Genomic DNA, 17,087 nt, shown 5'->3' with positions numbered 1-17,087 from the left:
ACATCATTTTTAACAAAACAATCCAATTTAAAATGAAAAAAATACATAAATCCAAATAAATATTAGTAAAATGCAATACTATCAAGAAGAAAAGCTTTGATAAGGGCACATTTTTACAGACGAGCTGAAATATGTGCAATTATCATTATTTTGAATATTGAAGAATTGTCATTTGAATAAGATCATAATAGTATCATTTTGCAATTTATGTGTAAATTTTATACATTTGGCCTTTTTATGTGCAATTTAAAATTCATGATTTCATAGTTTCGGTCAAATTAAAGTTTTTAAAGCTTATCATACAATATGTTACTGCAAAACAATTTCCTATAGCTATACAAGCATAAGCACAAAATACCTCCCTATATCTTAAAACTTAGTAGATACAAGGTCACGGATGAAAATTTATACAAAACACTACAAATGACCAAGTCGAACTTTAAGGACCCAAAGAATAAAAATCATCAATTTTTGGGAAGACCTTACCCTTCCTAAGGACAAGGATTAACGATATTAAGTCATTAAACAAAGATATTAAAGAAACATTCACAACACTAGCACTACTATCCAACTACAAATCACTAAATACTGGAAAACAAGATATTTGGCGCAGTACTAATTTGAACGCCTTTCGCACATGAACCATTGAACCCTAAAATATATTGTGTGCTAACAGATTTCTTAATCTCTAAATCTATGTTATCTTTTATGTGTTCAAAGCCTTCACATAAGTATATATAAACCGAAATGGACGTAAATTACGTAATGTAGAATGGTCGCTTGATTTTTATATACACTAACAGTCTGTACAATCGATCGAGAAAGTTTTGTAAAATGATTTAATAAAAAAAAATTAAGCAATGTTCATAATATTTGATGTTTTACAGATTTTCATATTTTAGTACAGCACACATTTCTATATTAGTTTTGTTAAATCTAAATTTCCCTTGCATATGAAAGAAAAGATTGTTTAAGGAATTTATTATACACCGTTAAACTACCTAAAGTATTTGGTTGTCTTAAAAGAATTGGTAGCGCTAAAATGCTATAGATATCTAATAATTATTACCCAAGAGAATGGAAGTGCGATATAGCAATCATTGCTGCTTCAATTCAGTTTGATAAACATAATTATATCAAATTCTATGTATCTTAAATTTAATCTTACAGGTAACGTATTATATTCAATAGCATTTTTTTTCGAGTTATTTTGAATTTATACCGTCAGATGTCATAATAACAATCAGATATTCGTTAGTTTGTTACTATGTTTGTCAAATTTGTTTCAAAAGAGTATAAAAGGATCAAAACGTGATTCCAGACCATTTCCTTATCGGAATTTCAGTCATGGAAAATAAGAAAAAAGTTCAAAACTAAACAAGTTTATGGTCCATAAGCAGGAACCTGTTTGAACAATCCTGAGGAGGAAAGAAATGCAATGTTTATTATGCTGAAATCTTTGTTTTGTACTTATTATAAAGTGAAGACAATTCTACCCATCCCACAAGAACCAATTGTTTTTCTTAACAAATGAAGTTTTTAAGGGGGGGGGGGGGTAGTGAAATAAAATACGCATCGGCGTCGTTGATCTGACCTTAAGAACAACAACTTAAGTAAAAAAAAAATTCTGTATCTGGAAGATATCGATTTGTATGTTACGTACGCAGATAGAATAAGAATACAAATGCAGCATTCAATGTCATCAATTAAAAAGACCGGGACTTCATTATTATGTAGCGGAGATAATTTAGGTCTTATTTTAAGGGATCTTTTGATGATCAGATAAGATTCTTTGACACCTGTTAAAATATTTCATACAGGCCATACTTTAACGTTTTTTAAGTGTTCTTGCGAAAAAGAAATAATAGTTTCAGTTACAGTTCTCAAGATGTAATATGAAAAGATTGACACAAGTATTCAGTAGACAACGTGTAGATAATTGCAAGGTATCTGTACTGACTGTTCGATATTTCTGCTGGAAATTATTTTAAACAAGAGAACTCAGGAATTTTGTTTTTAAATAGATTTGGAACCAAAATTTGAATTGACATAAATATAGATTTTTTTAGAACACTAAGTTTTTTAATCTTACATGTTTTGAGTCATTTTTAATAAGCAAAGAAAAAAATGTCTTTGCAATTCTTTTTCTTTTTTCCCAAGGAAAAATCACAAGACGAAAGACCACCTTTAAGCAATCGCCCAGTGGTAGCTTAATGGTGACTTAATGGTACTTAAAGAAGTTAACTTCATTAAGCCACCATTAAGCAACCATTAAGCTGAAACTTACACGTGCTTAATGTCCAAAATTCATTAAGCTACCATTCAGCCACCTTTAAGCCGAGCTTAATGGTGACTTAATGGTCAAACCTCATTAAACTTTTACGTTTTACGCATTTTATATCGAATCTTTGATCTAACTTTTTAAGTTATTTCAATGTCATTTACGCAATTTTTTTTGTGAATTATAATTTTGTCCTGATCGTCATTTTTATATAACATTTCTGTCAACATGCAAGATCTCGGGCACTGAGAATAAGGTTAGCTAACAGGTGCTTTCTCCCGGATTCTAATATATATATTTTTTATTAAAAAATTTTTTATTAAAAATATTTTTTATTTAAAATATGACGTCAATCTAAGACTTGATAACGTTACATTATTATGACGTCATAATAGACGTTACCATGAGTATTGTAAAACATCATGAAGAAGAAATGAAAGCGCTTATGTTTTACTCGTTCTCTGTGTTTTTATTTATTTAATAATTTTCATATTTTTTATTATCTACAGTATCAATAAAAAAAGAAGTTTTATCTTATTACAGCATATGATTTTTAAAAATTAGATAATTTTTACACACGTTGTTTTTATTATTTGTGTATATGATTTTTGTTTTAAAAAATGAATAATTATTTCATTACACGCCGGGGCCAACCCCCTGTGAAATATCTTAATTTCTTACTACCAAACATCAATTTGTTCTTAAAATTATCTTAATCCAAAAACACAAAATATATATTACTTTTTTTTCTAAAGACTCTGATGGTATTTTTTTTCATGTGTTAAAAACAACATATCCCGCTACATAATTCCAAGGAATATAAAGTCATGTTCTCATGAGAAAAAAAAATCTGTCTATTTTTGGAGGGGGGGGGGAGAAGGCGGGCTTGCGCCAGAGGTATTAAAAAAATGTTTAGTTTTCAATGTTTGACTTTTACTTCATAAATAATTAGAATTAATTCGTTATTTTTTCTTATATAATGTAGTAAGTATCTGTCAAAATCTAGGCGGTCTTCACTCATAATAATAATGTTTCACCCATTAAAACAATTATATCGACTGCTTACTGGTGGCTCAATGGTGGCTTAATAGTAGCTTAATGGAGTTTGGACATTAAGCACCTGTAAGTCTAGCTTAATGGTAGCTTATTGGTCAGTTAATGGTGGTCTAAAGGTTACCATTAAGGACCTGTACAATGTAAGCCACCATTAAGCTACATTAAAGCACCCATTCAGGACTTTCAGATGGCTTAATGGTAAATTAATTAATGGTGGTGTAAATGTAACTTACAGGTGCTTAATGGTGACTTGAAGACAACCATTAATCCACCATTAGGACCTATAAGCCACCATTAAACCAAGCTTAAAGGGTATGTTTCATCTTGTGAATAAACCCCAAACTCAATGAAATACTGAAGAATTTATTACGGAGGAAATTATGAGTTAAGCTATTAAAAAGTCATAAATTTGCAAAATAAAACAAAGGTTACACAAAACAAAAAAAATAATTATCCAACAATGAGTTTTGTAAAAGTTATTTTGCATCTGTTATCTTTGTGTATTTACTTATGGCAGTATTGGAATGTGTCCCGCCGTAAACTAACTTGGTAAGCGTTTTTGACAGAGATATATATTGCAAGGTTATACAATATGACGATTTTTGTCGATGAAATAAATATGGAGATAACAAATAATATTCAAGCTCAAAATTCACAATTCATCAAAGGAGCTGAGCAAACACAGACCTCCAGATCACCATAGATGAGATCGGGTGCTTTGGATTAGTGAACACTCTCTGCCGACCAGTTACACCCGCCGATTGTCATGATTGGAAAATAATCCCCTAAAATCTGCAACTATTCAGTATATAAATAATGGCCTAACGATAAGTGTAGAAAGACAATTTTTAGTCAGAATTTGACTAAATGATAAATTTTATTTGCTGACTAGTCATTGTACCCACCATAGAACGTACAGAATGATTATTTAACGAAACTATCAATATTCTTTTTTTAGCAACTGGTTTGTCAATAACTTACCTCTATTTAGAAAAAGAGTGTCATTTATAGTGCATACCCTTGTCTTGTGAATCAAATGAGCCAATAATATAATGCCAGAGATGAAAATGTATTGCTGCATAAGTTAAGGAAACGGTTCAAATTCAAAAGCTAAATTTATATTGTTTGTAATAAAGATTGGTTGTTAGATTACCATTAACGTCCATGTCAATTAATATCTGAATGTAAAAAACAAATTGACAGACTCTGTGGGTGTTTTGTATTAAACTCATCGGTATATCGTATCGATATAAAAATGGAAATTTTTATTGTAAATTAACAATACGTCGTCGATATATCTAAATTTCGAGCTGAGGATCAACAGCCAGTGTTTTGTTCTCTCATGTAGATTTTGGCCACATTCTGCTTCATATGACCACAAAAATAAGTCTGTCTATAATGGCATGCATTTATGGGAATTCCGGTAGACTGATATAGAAGTGTCCAACAACCACAAATATATTCTCACTCAGACTCTGAAGCCTTTTTTCTATGTCAACCTCAGAAAACTTGTTTGTATAATAAGAATGTTTTTAAGAAATAATTTTTCATGTGACCAATAACAAATCAGGCTAATTTAAAAGTTTAGGTAAAAAATAAAACTTGCTGTCAATGATATCAAGAAGCCTGAACTCGTGGGGAATGATTGTATATAAAGTTGAAAAGTAGTAAAAATGAGTTTTTTTTTATTAAAACTTTGTGAGTTAAAAACTTTTCAATTTTTTTTTAGCGTTGAATAGTAGATGGTATTCAATGTTGTTTGATATACCAGATCTACTTTTTGGTAAATATGAGAATTAGTATATACATGCATATAAATAACAAATTTTTGAAAATTGCTTAAATACTAACTGTAAAAAAAACTAAATTGTCAAATATTAAATATTACATTATTGCTATATTGACTGCACTTTCTCTACCCGCTACCACTTCTTTTTTCTTGATCAAAATAACTTTCATGGATACAAATAAATTTTACACTGTTGTAAAAACAAAAGGAATTAGAAATTATTTTTACGTTAACCTTATAATGTTTATAGAATAGTCTTTTTTCATGCTTACCTTTTGCACTCGATTCGAAATATCGTTATTGATATTTTGTTCCCTTGTTGTCAAATAAATTGAAATAACAAACATTTTTCAAACTCAAAAGTCCGTTAAACAATACAAAATATGAACAAAGCAAACGTAGACCTCCAAAACATCGGAGTGGGAACAGGTGCCATAGGGGAGTAATAAGGATATGGAAATAACGAACAGTATTCAATCTCAACGTCCATTAAACAAATATACAAAACAAGAGCAGAGCAAACACTGACCTCCGAAACATCAGAGGTGGGATCAGGTGCCATGAAGGAGTGAGCATCCCCTGCTGACCGGTCACACCCGCCGTGTGCTCATTGTCATATTCAGGAAACAACGGAAGAAATCCGTAGTCAATTCAGTGTATAAATAATGGACTAACAATAGGTATGAAAAACGTCAGTCAGCATTTAATTCAATAATAAATTGTATTTGCTGACAAGGTCATTGTATCGACCATAGAATTTACGAAATGATGACTTTAAACGAGACTGTTGATATTCTTGTTTCATCAACTTGCTTGTCAATAATTTACCTCGTTTAAGAAATTGTTCATACGTAGAGCATGCTCTTGCGTATCGAATCAACTGAGATATAAATACTCCGTATGCAGGTGATGAAGGTATATTGCTGCATAAGTAAGGGAAGTTGACGATAGAAAAGTTAAAGTCATCACGTTTATCATATAGCTTGGTTTTTAGATTACCATTTGTGTCTTTTTCAAGTAAAATATCCAAGTATGAAGCAGATGTGTTGGACTCTGTGGTATCTTTTATCTCAAGCTCACCAGGATATATCGTGTCGACGTAGGAATGGAAATTATCATTATTAATTGACAATACGTCGTCGATATATCAAATGTCGAGTTGAAGGCCACAGCAAGTGTTTTTTTTCTTTTCACGCAAAAGATTTTGCATAAATTTTGCTTCATATGAATATAAAAATAAGTCTGCTAATAAAGGAGCGCAATTTGTACCCATGGGAATTCCAATAGATTGTTGGAATACCTGGTCTCCAAAAACCACATAGATATTGTCAATCAGAAACTCAAGCATCTTCTTGATGTCAACTTCAGAGTACTTATGTGTACAATCAGAATCTGTTTTAACAAAATAATTTTTCAAATGACCAATGACGAGGTAAGTAAAATTACGACTTTCATTTTTGTTAAAGAAGCAGCTGTCAATGATATCAAAAAGCCTGGATTTTAATTTGTCGTGCGGAATTGTTGTGTATAAAGTTGAAAAGTCGTAAGTTTTTATGCTGTTGATTTTTGTAAAGTCTTGTGATTTCAAATTGTCCAAAAGTTCTTTAGAATTTTTAAGTATCCACATCTGATTTACACCACTTCTTGAATATATAGTTGTACAGTACTCTTGAAGTTTTTCCTTCACTACTGTCAATATTTTAGTGAGAAGTAACGAAAGAGGCTTGGTTGAAAATATGCTGGAACCTGCAATGTATCTTTGTTTGTAAGGATTCTTATGAAGTTTCGGAATCCAATATATATAAGGTAGTTCAAATTCATTTTGGCTCTGTGGAATATTAAAAGTATTCAAAACTGACAGGTGATTTTGAAGAATTTCTTCCTTAGAAAGAGTAGTATATGTATAAGTAGGATTACAACTCGTAGAATTAAAACCAAGTTCTTCTAAAATGCAATTAATATAATGAGCCTTGCAAACGAAGACAATGTTGTTACCTGCTTTGTCGGCAGGAACCAGTACGTACTGATCGTGTTATCTATCTAATTCTTTTTTCACTTCTGGTTTATTGAACACAGAAGGATAGATGGTTTTCATTTTGCCCCTCAATCTTTTAATACGTGACTTTAACATGGATCTGATACATTCCCTGCCAAGCGGCCACAACCAGAAATAATCCTCAATTCAATACATATATAATGGATTAAAATGAGTATGAAAAATTTCAGTCACTTAACTTAATGATAAATTGTATTTGTTGACAAGGTCATTGTATCGACCAAAGAACTAACAAAATGATTACGCTTAGCGAGATTGCTGATGTTCTTGTTTCATCAACTTGTTTGTCAATATTGAACTCGTGTTAAAAGTTTGAATATACGCAGAACATGCTCCATCGTATCGAATCAACGGATATATACGAGAGGATGATCAAAAAGTCCGCAAATTATCTCTATATCTACAAATCCACAATTCAAATTAAAATGAAATTCCGTACACACATAGCCATACACTAGGTTTATAAAGACATGTCAAATAATGTCTTTCTCCTTGTTAATGACGTCACAATGTGAAAATGACGTCTCCTGTTAGGTCACCTGTGACGAAAATGGTTGTCTCAGTGGAACAAACTACTTTACAATTTATTGTATATCTTAGAAATCCCTCTGCAATATCATATAATAATTTGTACACTGTTTATCAATATCAATATGTTTCTTCAAATTCAATTAATGATTTGATTGATCGTTTTAGTGAAGGAAGGCCGATGGTTAAAAATGATACTTGTCGTCTTGGCTAGTGAATGCAAGTTTGAAAAGATATGTGTTTTTTAATTATGCAATTTGCTATTAAAGATATCAAATTTACACTTTAAAAACTAGTTGAATATTTGAACAATAATACAATTATTAAATACCTAAGTTATCGTTTACTTTAGATTTTAAACATATTAGATATGATATAAAGGAGGTACCTAAAGGTCTCTCCCGAGACAGAAGATTTGTGTTATAATGGTCGCTATGCTTATTTTCGGAAAGGATATTCTTATCCACCCATTCTGTTGCCGAGATTTGACCATTTCTGACAAATGAACTGTTCTTGTCATAAAAATTAACTCACATACAAAGAAATATAAAACTCAGAAAAATCTTTTAACTTTTATGACAGAACGCTACGTGACCGCTAATATCACGTGATTCGCAGATGGGCAGAACGGCGGTTGATGTGCATTAAAATTGAAGAGGATTAATTAAAAATATAATCAACATTGAAACCAAATATTGTTTTTTTTAATGGAAGTTATTCAATTAGTTAGCGAACTTTTTGATCACCCCTCATTTATACTCCGTATACAGGTATTGTGTGCAAATCTACAGATTGTCTTATCGGCTGATTTTTTTTCATATAGTGTGCAGTGATAGAAAAATTGGTAACGGTAAGGCACACTCCATCAATATCAAAAGTCAGTATAGGTTTGTTAAAACCCCGACAACAAGAAGTATAGCACTAGCTGGGATTTTTTCAAGTATTCAAGACCAGTGATTTTCCCTTGCATCAACTGAAGAAAATACTTGATATATTGAATTGTATAATTTTTCTTTCTGCGAACTCAAACGACCCTGGTTAGCTAAAAAAAATGGAGAACTGTTTTGATCACAATTTTTACCTGCTACATGTATACAGAAGATGAAATACTTAGATTGAGTTTAATCGCTTCATATCAGAAGTTCAGGTGCAATGGAGGAGTGAGCATCCCCTGCTGACCGGTCACATCCTCCGTGTGCTCTTTGTCACGATCAGGAAATAACGGAAAACTCCGTCGTCAATTCAATGTATAGACAATGGACTTACAATTATTATGAAGAACATTTGACTCAATGACAAATTGTATTTGCTGACAAAGTCATTGTATCGATCATGGAACTTACGAAATTATAACTTTAAGCGAATATGCTGATATTCTTCTTTTATCACATGCTTGTCAATAATTTACCTTGTTTTAGAAATTTTTCATTAGTAGATCATACTCTTGCATATCAAATCAACTGAGATATATAAACACTAAAACATGTATTGCTTTACAAGATTAAATGCACTAAGAAGATGTGAAGTATTTTTTTCATAATTTTTTTCTAAAATGTGTAAAATTAATGAAACGAAGACAAAGTACTGTTCTTAATTTTTCGGAGATAATAGCTATTTATACAGACTGATGAAAATATACCTTACCACCCCCCCCCCCTTTAGGTCAAACAATGTACCCCTCTCATATATGATAAGTAGAGCCTTTTATGCTGAAAAAAAAATTAAGGAAGTCATTCATTCCCAACCCCTCTACAGCAAACTGCCAGGTTAAATTTCTCAATTTGAACTTTATAGTTTTTGATATAGCTTGCTTAAACATTGAATTCAATTTTGGGTTACGCTCGGTATTCAATTTTTGGGCACGGCCAGGTGTGTTAGAGGAATGAAGACACATCAAAATATGATTTCAATGCTTATATTTAAATTCTCTAATTTTTCCTCTTCATAATTGTTTAATTCGGTAATATTTAATGTGAATTTAGCGCCCTTCAAAACAAGTGTGCTTTATAGACGTCACAGTCGTTTATGACGTTTGTGATTTTGCGAAGTTAAAAAATGCAAACGAACATTGCGACGAAAAAAGTGACAAATTGATTTCAAACACACATTTGTTGTATTTTTACGTTGATTGAACAAGGTTAATTTTTCTAATTAAATTTTATTTAAAAAATGTACATTTTGTATTCCTAAAGTATTGAAAATGCATACACATGTAGTTTATACTCTGTATTCTAACGCAGGGTGACAAGGTTTCACGTGTGTTAAAGAGATTTGAACGACATGGATTCTTATAATAGTCAAGGGGTTTTCAGGATAAACAGAAAGTTATATTTTTTGACATTAACAATATTTGCCAGATCTTTGACCTTTTGACTTGTTTCTATTTCTAAAAGTGAAAAAAAAACTTTCAGAAGGAAGAAACAAGTCCAAGAAATCATTGGATATTCCATTTTCCAGTATACATGTACGAAGGGTCAAAACAAACAGAAATTGGATAAAAAATGTTACAGACATGTATTTTAATTAAAAGAGATTAATGAGTAAAATCATGAAGACTAAATGATTAAAAAGCGTCTTTTGCTTCTTTCCGAGCACCGAGGACATTTTTATTAAACAACCCTCGTAACTACCGATGTAACTTCAAATAATATGAAATATAGGAATCTTAACATTGTATTTTTTACACAATATCAAAGTCGGCTCAATTTCTATGACTTCAGAGTTTGGCATAAAAGTAGTCCACAGTGATCTACGTACTCAAATTTATTGTTGTTCAAGTTCAAAACAGTTTAAATGCTTTAAATATCAAAATAATTGGGATCATCAAACAGTATCAGTTCTTGCATTTATTCCTGAATTTAATTATTATTATAATACATTTAGGTTTTAACCACTATTCTTTCAAAACTTATCTGCTAGATCGTGCAAGTCGGATTAATTGATGCTTTATGGAGAATTCAAAGGATATGATAATAAACAATTATCAAAACAGGTAGGTTAGACTTTTGGAAAAAAAATACCCGAAAGTAGATCAAAGTCTACTACTTAAAAAAAATTGTAGCATTTCATTTTCTCTATCTATATTTGCCACAGGAAATTCTTTATTTCATTTCTTTTTTATATGACCATATTGACAAATAAAAAAAGTTTTATTTATTTTAAAGTATATTTTGTGCTTTTTTCACAAATATAAAAGAAAATGGAAAACGAAAAATAATAAAATGATATACTGCATCTTTTTTAATCTAGATAGATGTTGAAAAATATCTGTAGGAATTTAAAGTATGATGTATTAATTGAGAAAATATACAAGTGTATAATACAAAAATAATTCTTGTAATGATATATCTTTTCAAATGAAGAAGGGCCACTCCATATTTTATATCAGTTACGGATTTCAAAATACCTACTTTGTTTTATCATCTGTGTCACCCAAAACAATGGGTAAGTGCTGGCATTTTGAAATCCGAGCATTTTCTCAAAATCCTCGTCTCCTTGTACAGTGATGCAAAGGATGGGAAGGGAAAACACACGTGATTGCTGAAGAGTTAATTTCAAAATTCAAGAGATAGGTGTCTTCATAATATTCGATTATACTAGTATACTACGATAATTAGACTTCATGTTGATTGGATGGATGGACTCCGCCGTAGGAATCGTGAGACACAGGGTTAGGGACATCCCCCTTCAAGTGATATTGCCGATATACTTCACTAGTAAAATATAGCTACTTTATGCTTCTTTCCCTTTCAATAGAAACGTTTTGATAAATTTTTTGAAAAAGACGTTTTGGTATATAGTAGTCCGTATTCAGTATTGCCCCTCAACTGTGGATTTGCTTTCCACAAACCGAAATTGCTTCCTACGGCTATGATGGAAAGTGCATATACAGAAACAGCTGTAAATGTTGTCACTCGTTTGAAATGAAATTTTAGTACTGCATTAAGAGATAACGAACATAAGGATCATAAAGATCCACACAGTTCCTTAAATTTTCAGTTATGGAAATGTTCAAAACTAATTTGATGTGTCATAAAACAAAACTCTGCTAGTGATTTCCTTTGAATTACATATATGAATATGTATTATCATTGTCATTTTAATTTGTTGTTTTGTACAAGTATACATGTGTATTGCACGTTGTTTCTGTAGATTTTAACATTTACTTTTTGGCAAGAAAAAAGTCTGTGTCTTGTTGAATAGGAGTGGCACAGATGTTTTATAATGTTTAAAAAACAGATAAAATATCAATGCAAAGCAAATTTCTATGACATAATTACAAGGGCGCGGAATCATATTACAAAATGATGTAGTAATTTTAGTTCACTTTAAATGGACATATATTTGAAAAAGTAAAATTTAACGACTCAAGAAATTAAACACGCTAGATAAAAATGCCTCATACAGATCATATTCAACGTTTAGTGACATTGCAAGATGTAATGATATACAGTTTTCGAGATGCAATGCGAAAAGTATGACACAAATGTTCAGTTGACTCTGATGTTTCGGAGGTCCGTTTTTGTTTAATGGACGTTGAGATTGAATACTGTTCGTTATTTCCATATCCTTATAAATAGGATTAGGACATCTGTACTGACTGTGCAAGACTTCAAGATTAGATAATTCTCAATCTAGGACCACATGGATGTTAAAATTAATAGAAACAGAATTTGCTTTGACATAAAGATGGATTTTATAAAATACCGTGTGCTCGAAAATTAAAGTGAAATTTAATTATCGGTAAAATATATCTTTGCAATTCCTAATTTTCTATTAGCAAAAGGAAAAATCTTTCAAAACTCCATGCCATGAAATCCCTGTCTTTCAATGAAAGGGTGAATACAATAATACTTGAGAACCCACCCCCACCCTCCACCCCTACCCCCAAAATGATATAGCACAAAATATAGTAGTTCATCAACTAAGAATAAAGAGTTTTTCGAAAGATATACAAGATTTCGGGTAGTTATCAAGCATGTAATATATGTTCGTACTATGTCCTCAGGTGTGAAGTTTTTTACAACTTGTAGACAATGAATTTATCATTCGTTACCTAACTTAACACATCTTCGCTAGCCAAGGGTTTCTGGTACGCTACTCTCCTCATAAACCCTTGGCCTACGGTGTTCATAGAAATAGGAATTTTTTTCCCGAGTTCTAATTGGATTTTAGTACACCCAGGTCGACCAATCAGCAATTGTTTTTTTTTTTTGTAAATGACGATATTTGCGTTTGGGATACTTCTTGACTCTTTAACCTCGGAAATGAAAAGCGTAAGTAAACAACGATCCGTAAGATAACGTGCAATTCTACGAAAAGCTATTGTGTCATCCACTATCTTCTAAATGTGTGATTAAGAATCTATAATGAAGCTTCAGATTTGTTCCATACATAATTAATAAACATACCGGTAACTCAATTATTGCTTCTGAATAAGTCTAGAAAAAAACTTTGATTTAATTTTTTTTAAAACGTGTCTTTATTTCTGGCGATGATGCAATCTGTGCGTATCTGATAGATTCGAGATAACGTGATGGAAAACAATCCCGTCTTTTAACTTCACCATATGCCAAGGGTTTATGGGGAGAGTAGCATATCAGAAACCCTTGGCTAGCGAAGATGAACTTACCATGGCAATTTTTTTTTTTAATTTTGAAATGATGCAGAAGATGAATTCTATTTTATGTTAAGAATGTCCTGTATTTCATAACCTCTGAATACAATATCTCAAACAGCGTTGAATTAAAAATCAAGTGTGTTTAAGTTCTTATAATTGTTTAGTATTTAAAATGTCAAAAAATGTCTAAAGTAGGAATATTTTGTTCAGCAGTTCACCACGAAAATGTGAGATTCACTGTATTGATTGTAGTATATGATATGTACATACTTATTTGATAATTAAAAATACTCCGCCAAATATTGTGTATACTATGTTACGACAGTTGTGTATTTTGTAAAGCGTTTGGAGATAGAATGAAAGGTCTAACTTTCCGATCAATGAGACTTGTTATTAGATTAAATATACATATTTAATATTTATGTATATATGTACGCAAGTGATTTAAGGCTAAATATGTATATTTTTATGCATATAAGCTAAAGAAAATTCATAATTTGTATATTTTATGTACAGAGAAGGTTCAAATTGATTTTCTGATACAAACTAAGTACCCACATTTTATTAATACAAGTGCACATTATGACGTCATATTATGACGTCATTGTTCTCTCCCATTCAATGTATTGAATCATATAAACAAAATCACGTCGGCGCAAGGGCTTATCCTATTTGATTTAGATAAGGATATGGAAATAACGAACAGTATTCAATCTCAACGTCCATTAAACAAATATACAAAACAAGAGCAGAGCAAACACGGACCTCCGAAACATCAGAGGTGGGATCAGGTGCCATGGAGGAGTGAGCATCCCCTGCTGACCGGTCACACCCGCCGTGTGCTCATTGTCATAATCAGGAAATAACGGAAAAAAATCCGTAGTCAATTCAGTGTATAAATAATGGACTAACAATTAGAATGAAAAACGTCAGTCAGCATTTCATTCAATGATAAATTGTATTTGCTGACAAGGTCATTGTATCGACAATAAAATTTACGAAATGATGACTTTAAACGAGACTGTTGATATTCTTGTTTCATCAACTTGCCTGTCAATAATTTACCTCGTTTAAGAAATTGTTCATACGTAGAGCATGCTCTTGCGTATCTAATCAACTGAGATATAAATACTCCGTATGCAGGTGATGAAGGTATATTGCTGCATAAGTAAGGGAAGTTGACGATAGAAAAGTTAAAGTCATCACGTTTATCATATAGCTTGGTTGTTAGATTACCATTTGTGTCTTTTTCAAGCAAAATATCCAAGTATGAAGCAGATGTGTTGGACTCTGTGGTATCTTTTATCTCAAGCTCACCAGGATATATCGTGTCGACGTAGGAATGGAAATTATCATTATTAATTGACAATACGTCGTCGATATATCTAAATGTCGAGTTGAAGGCCACAGCAAGTGTTTTTTTCTTTTCACGCAAAAGATTTTGCATAAATTCTGCTTCATATGAATATAAAAATAAGTCTGCTAATAACGGAGCGCAATTTGTACCCATGGGAATTCCAATAGATTGTTGGAATATCTGGTCTCCAAAAACCACATAGATATTGTCAATCAGAAACTCAAGCATCTTCTTGATGTCAACTTCAGAGTACTTATGTGTACAATCAGAATCTGTTTTAACAAAATAATTTTTCAAATGACCAATGACGATGTAAGTAAACTTACCAGTTCCATTTTTGTTGAAGAAGCAGCTGTCAATGATATCAAAAAGCCTGGATTTTAATTTGTCGTGCGGAATTGCTCTGTATAAAGTTGAAAAGTCGTAAGTTTTTATGCTGTTGATTTTTGTAAAGTCTTGTGATTTCAAATTGTCCAAACGCAGTACCGTTAAGGCTTCCCAGAGCTGAAAATGTATTAATAACGTAACACTGCATTGAAAAGTTGATTTTGAGTTTTATTTGTAAGTTTTGTACTTCAGTACGCCAAATTCATATAGAGAATCCTTTAGGCTATTTATAAACTTATTTTTTCCGATGTCACATGACCTTCTTGATCACGTGACGGTCATTTCTTCTTTTTGGAAATGTTCCTCATAAATCGCTTCGGCGCAGGCTGTTAACACAATCATTATTATCTTTTTGTCACATAAATAACTCAGTGCATCCTTGAGAAACTGAAAAGTGCTTGGGAAATTTTAAACCTTTTCTTTGGAACAATTTGCTCTGCTCTTATTTTGTATGTTTGTTTAATGGACGTTGAGATTGAGTACTGTTCGTTATTTCCATATCCTTATTATTTCATATTAACTTTAACTTACCGACAAATCTGAGGGTATTTTCCGCTGAATATCGTCATTTGTTTTAAAACAAACCCATCATTCATTTTTCCCAAGCAGGATTCAGTTAGAGGGGAAACTCCTCTTACATATTCCACAAAATATATTAAATAAATCCTCATTTACAACCTGCGCCAGTCTCTTTTATACACACATTATGAATTCTGCCTCTGTCTACGGGTGTAAAAAAGGGTAAATGTCAAACGTAATTTCCGTACGTAGTTTGAACACGCTGACTCTTATACAAGAGTAATGAAGCAAAGCTATCTTAATTATTCGGATATATTAGACTTTTGAAAAAATTATAAAAAATCCTTTATTTTAAGCTAGCATTCTGTAGTTTTATATGCAGATTGAAATGAGGTGTAAAGTTTATGACACTCTCCCCAATATTACAGCTCAAGTATGCAGGGACTTTACGTCATTTTCAAGTATGACGTCATACATTTGTAGTTCAGAGAAGTTCATACGGAGAGTACACTACATTATTCTCTGGGAAGCCTTATCGTACCTGCGAAAGTTCTTTAGAATTTTTAAGTATCCACATCTGATTTACACCACTTCTTGAATATATAGTTGTCCAGTACTCTTGAAGTTTTTCCTTCACTATTGTCAATATTTTAGTGAGAAGTAACGAAAGAGGCTTGGTTGAACATTTACTGGAACCTGCAATGTATCTTTGTTTGTAAGGATTAAAATAAACAATGTATAATATTACGGTGAATATTCTTAAAATCAATAAAATTGCTGCACAAATCCTATGCACTTTCTCAATTAATAGAAATTTTAGGAAACTTACCCTGGACAGTGAATTTTTACCCTTTTAAAACTTAAAACTGCACAAATAGTATGTAACCAATTGCACTGCCGACATTTGTGCAGCAATATCTTAAATCCTTGGGATATCCTGCGTCTTTTGATACCTTGTTTCTGTAAAACTAAGTAAGATATGCCCTTGCGCCGAAGCGATTTTGTTGATGTTTCTTATAAACGTGTGTAGTACAGGTCGATAACGTCATCATATGACGTCATAATGTGTACTGGCTATTGCATGTCGTGGGTACCAAGAATGTATAAGAAAACAAGTCTTAGCATTTTTTTGTGTGGTAGGTAGAGCAATTATGGAATTTAATTAGATATTTTGTATAGAAATGTCCATATGTAGCCTTAACTCACATGCGTATATCACAGAAAAATTCCAAAGTTATATATATATATATATTTATATACAATATAGCAAGGGAACTGAAATTAACATGCAGTACTGGCCATTTTGTATAATGTCATACCGTCTGATAATCTAAAAATAAAGTCCAGAATAGGATGTAAAATAGTTTAATTACTCTATATGCGTTTAATTAAAATTGATAACTTGCCAACAAAATTTATTCATATTTGAATGATATTATAAATTGCGACTAAGATGTCCGATTTCTCTTCCCAATTCCCAAGATATAAATAGAA

Source organism: Saccostrea cucullata, unplaced genomic scaffold (genome assembly GCF_032062105.1).
Source record: "Saccostrea cucullata isolate Sc308-1 unplaced genomic scaffold, CSIRO_AGI_Scuc_v1 ctg2540, whole genome shotgun sequence".
Taxonomy (NCBI): domain Eukaryota; kingdom Metazoa; phylum Mollusca; class Bivalvia; order Ostreida; family Ostreidae; genus Saccostrea; species Saccostrea cuccullata.
The sequence above is the reverse complement of the archived record's forward strand: the minus strand, read 5'-3'. Positions refer to the sequence as shown.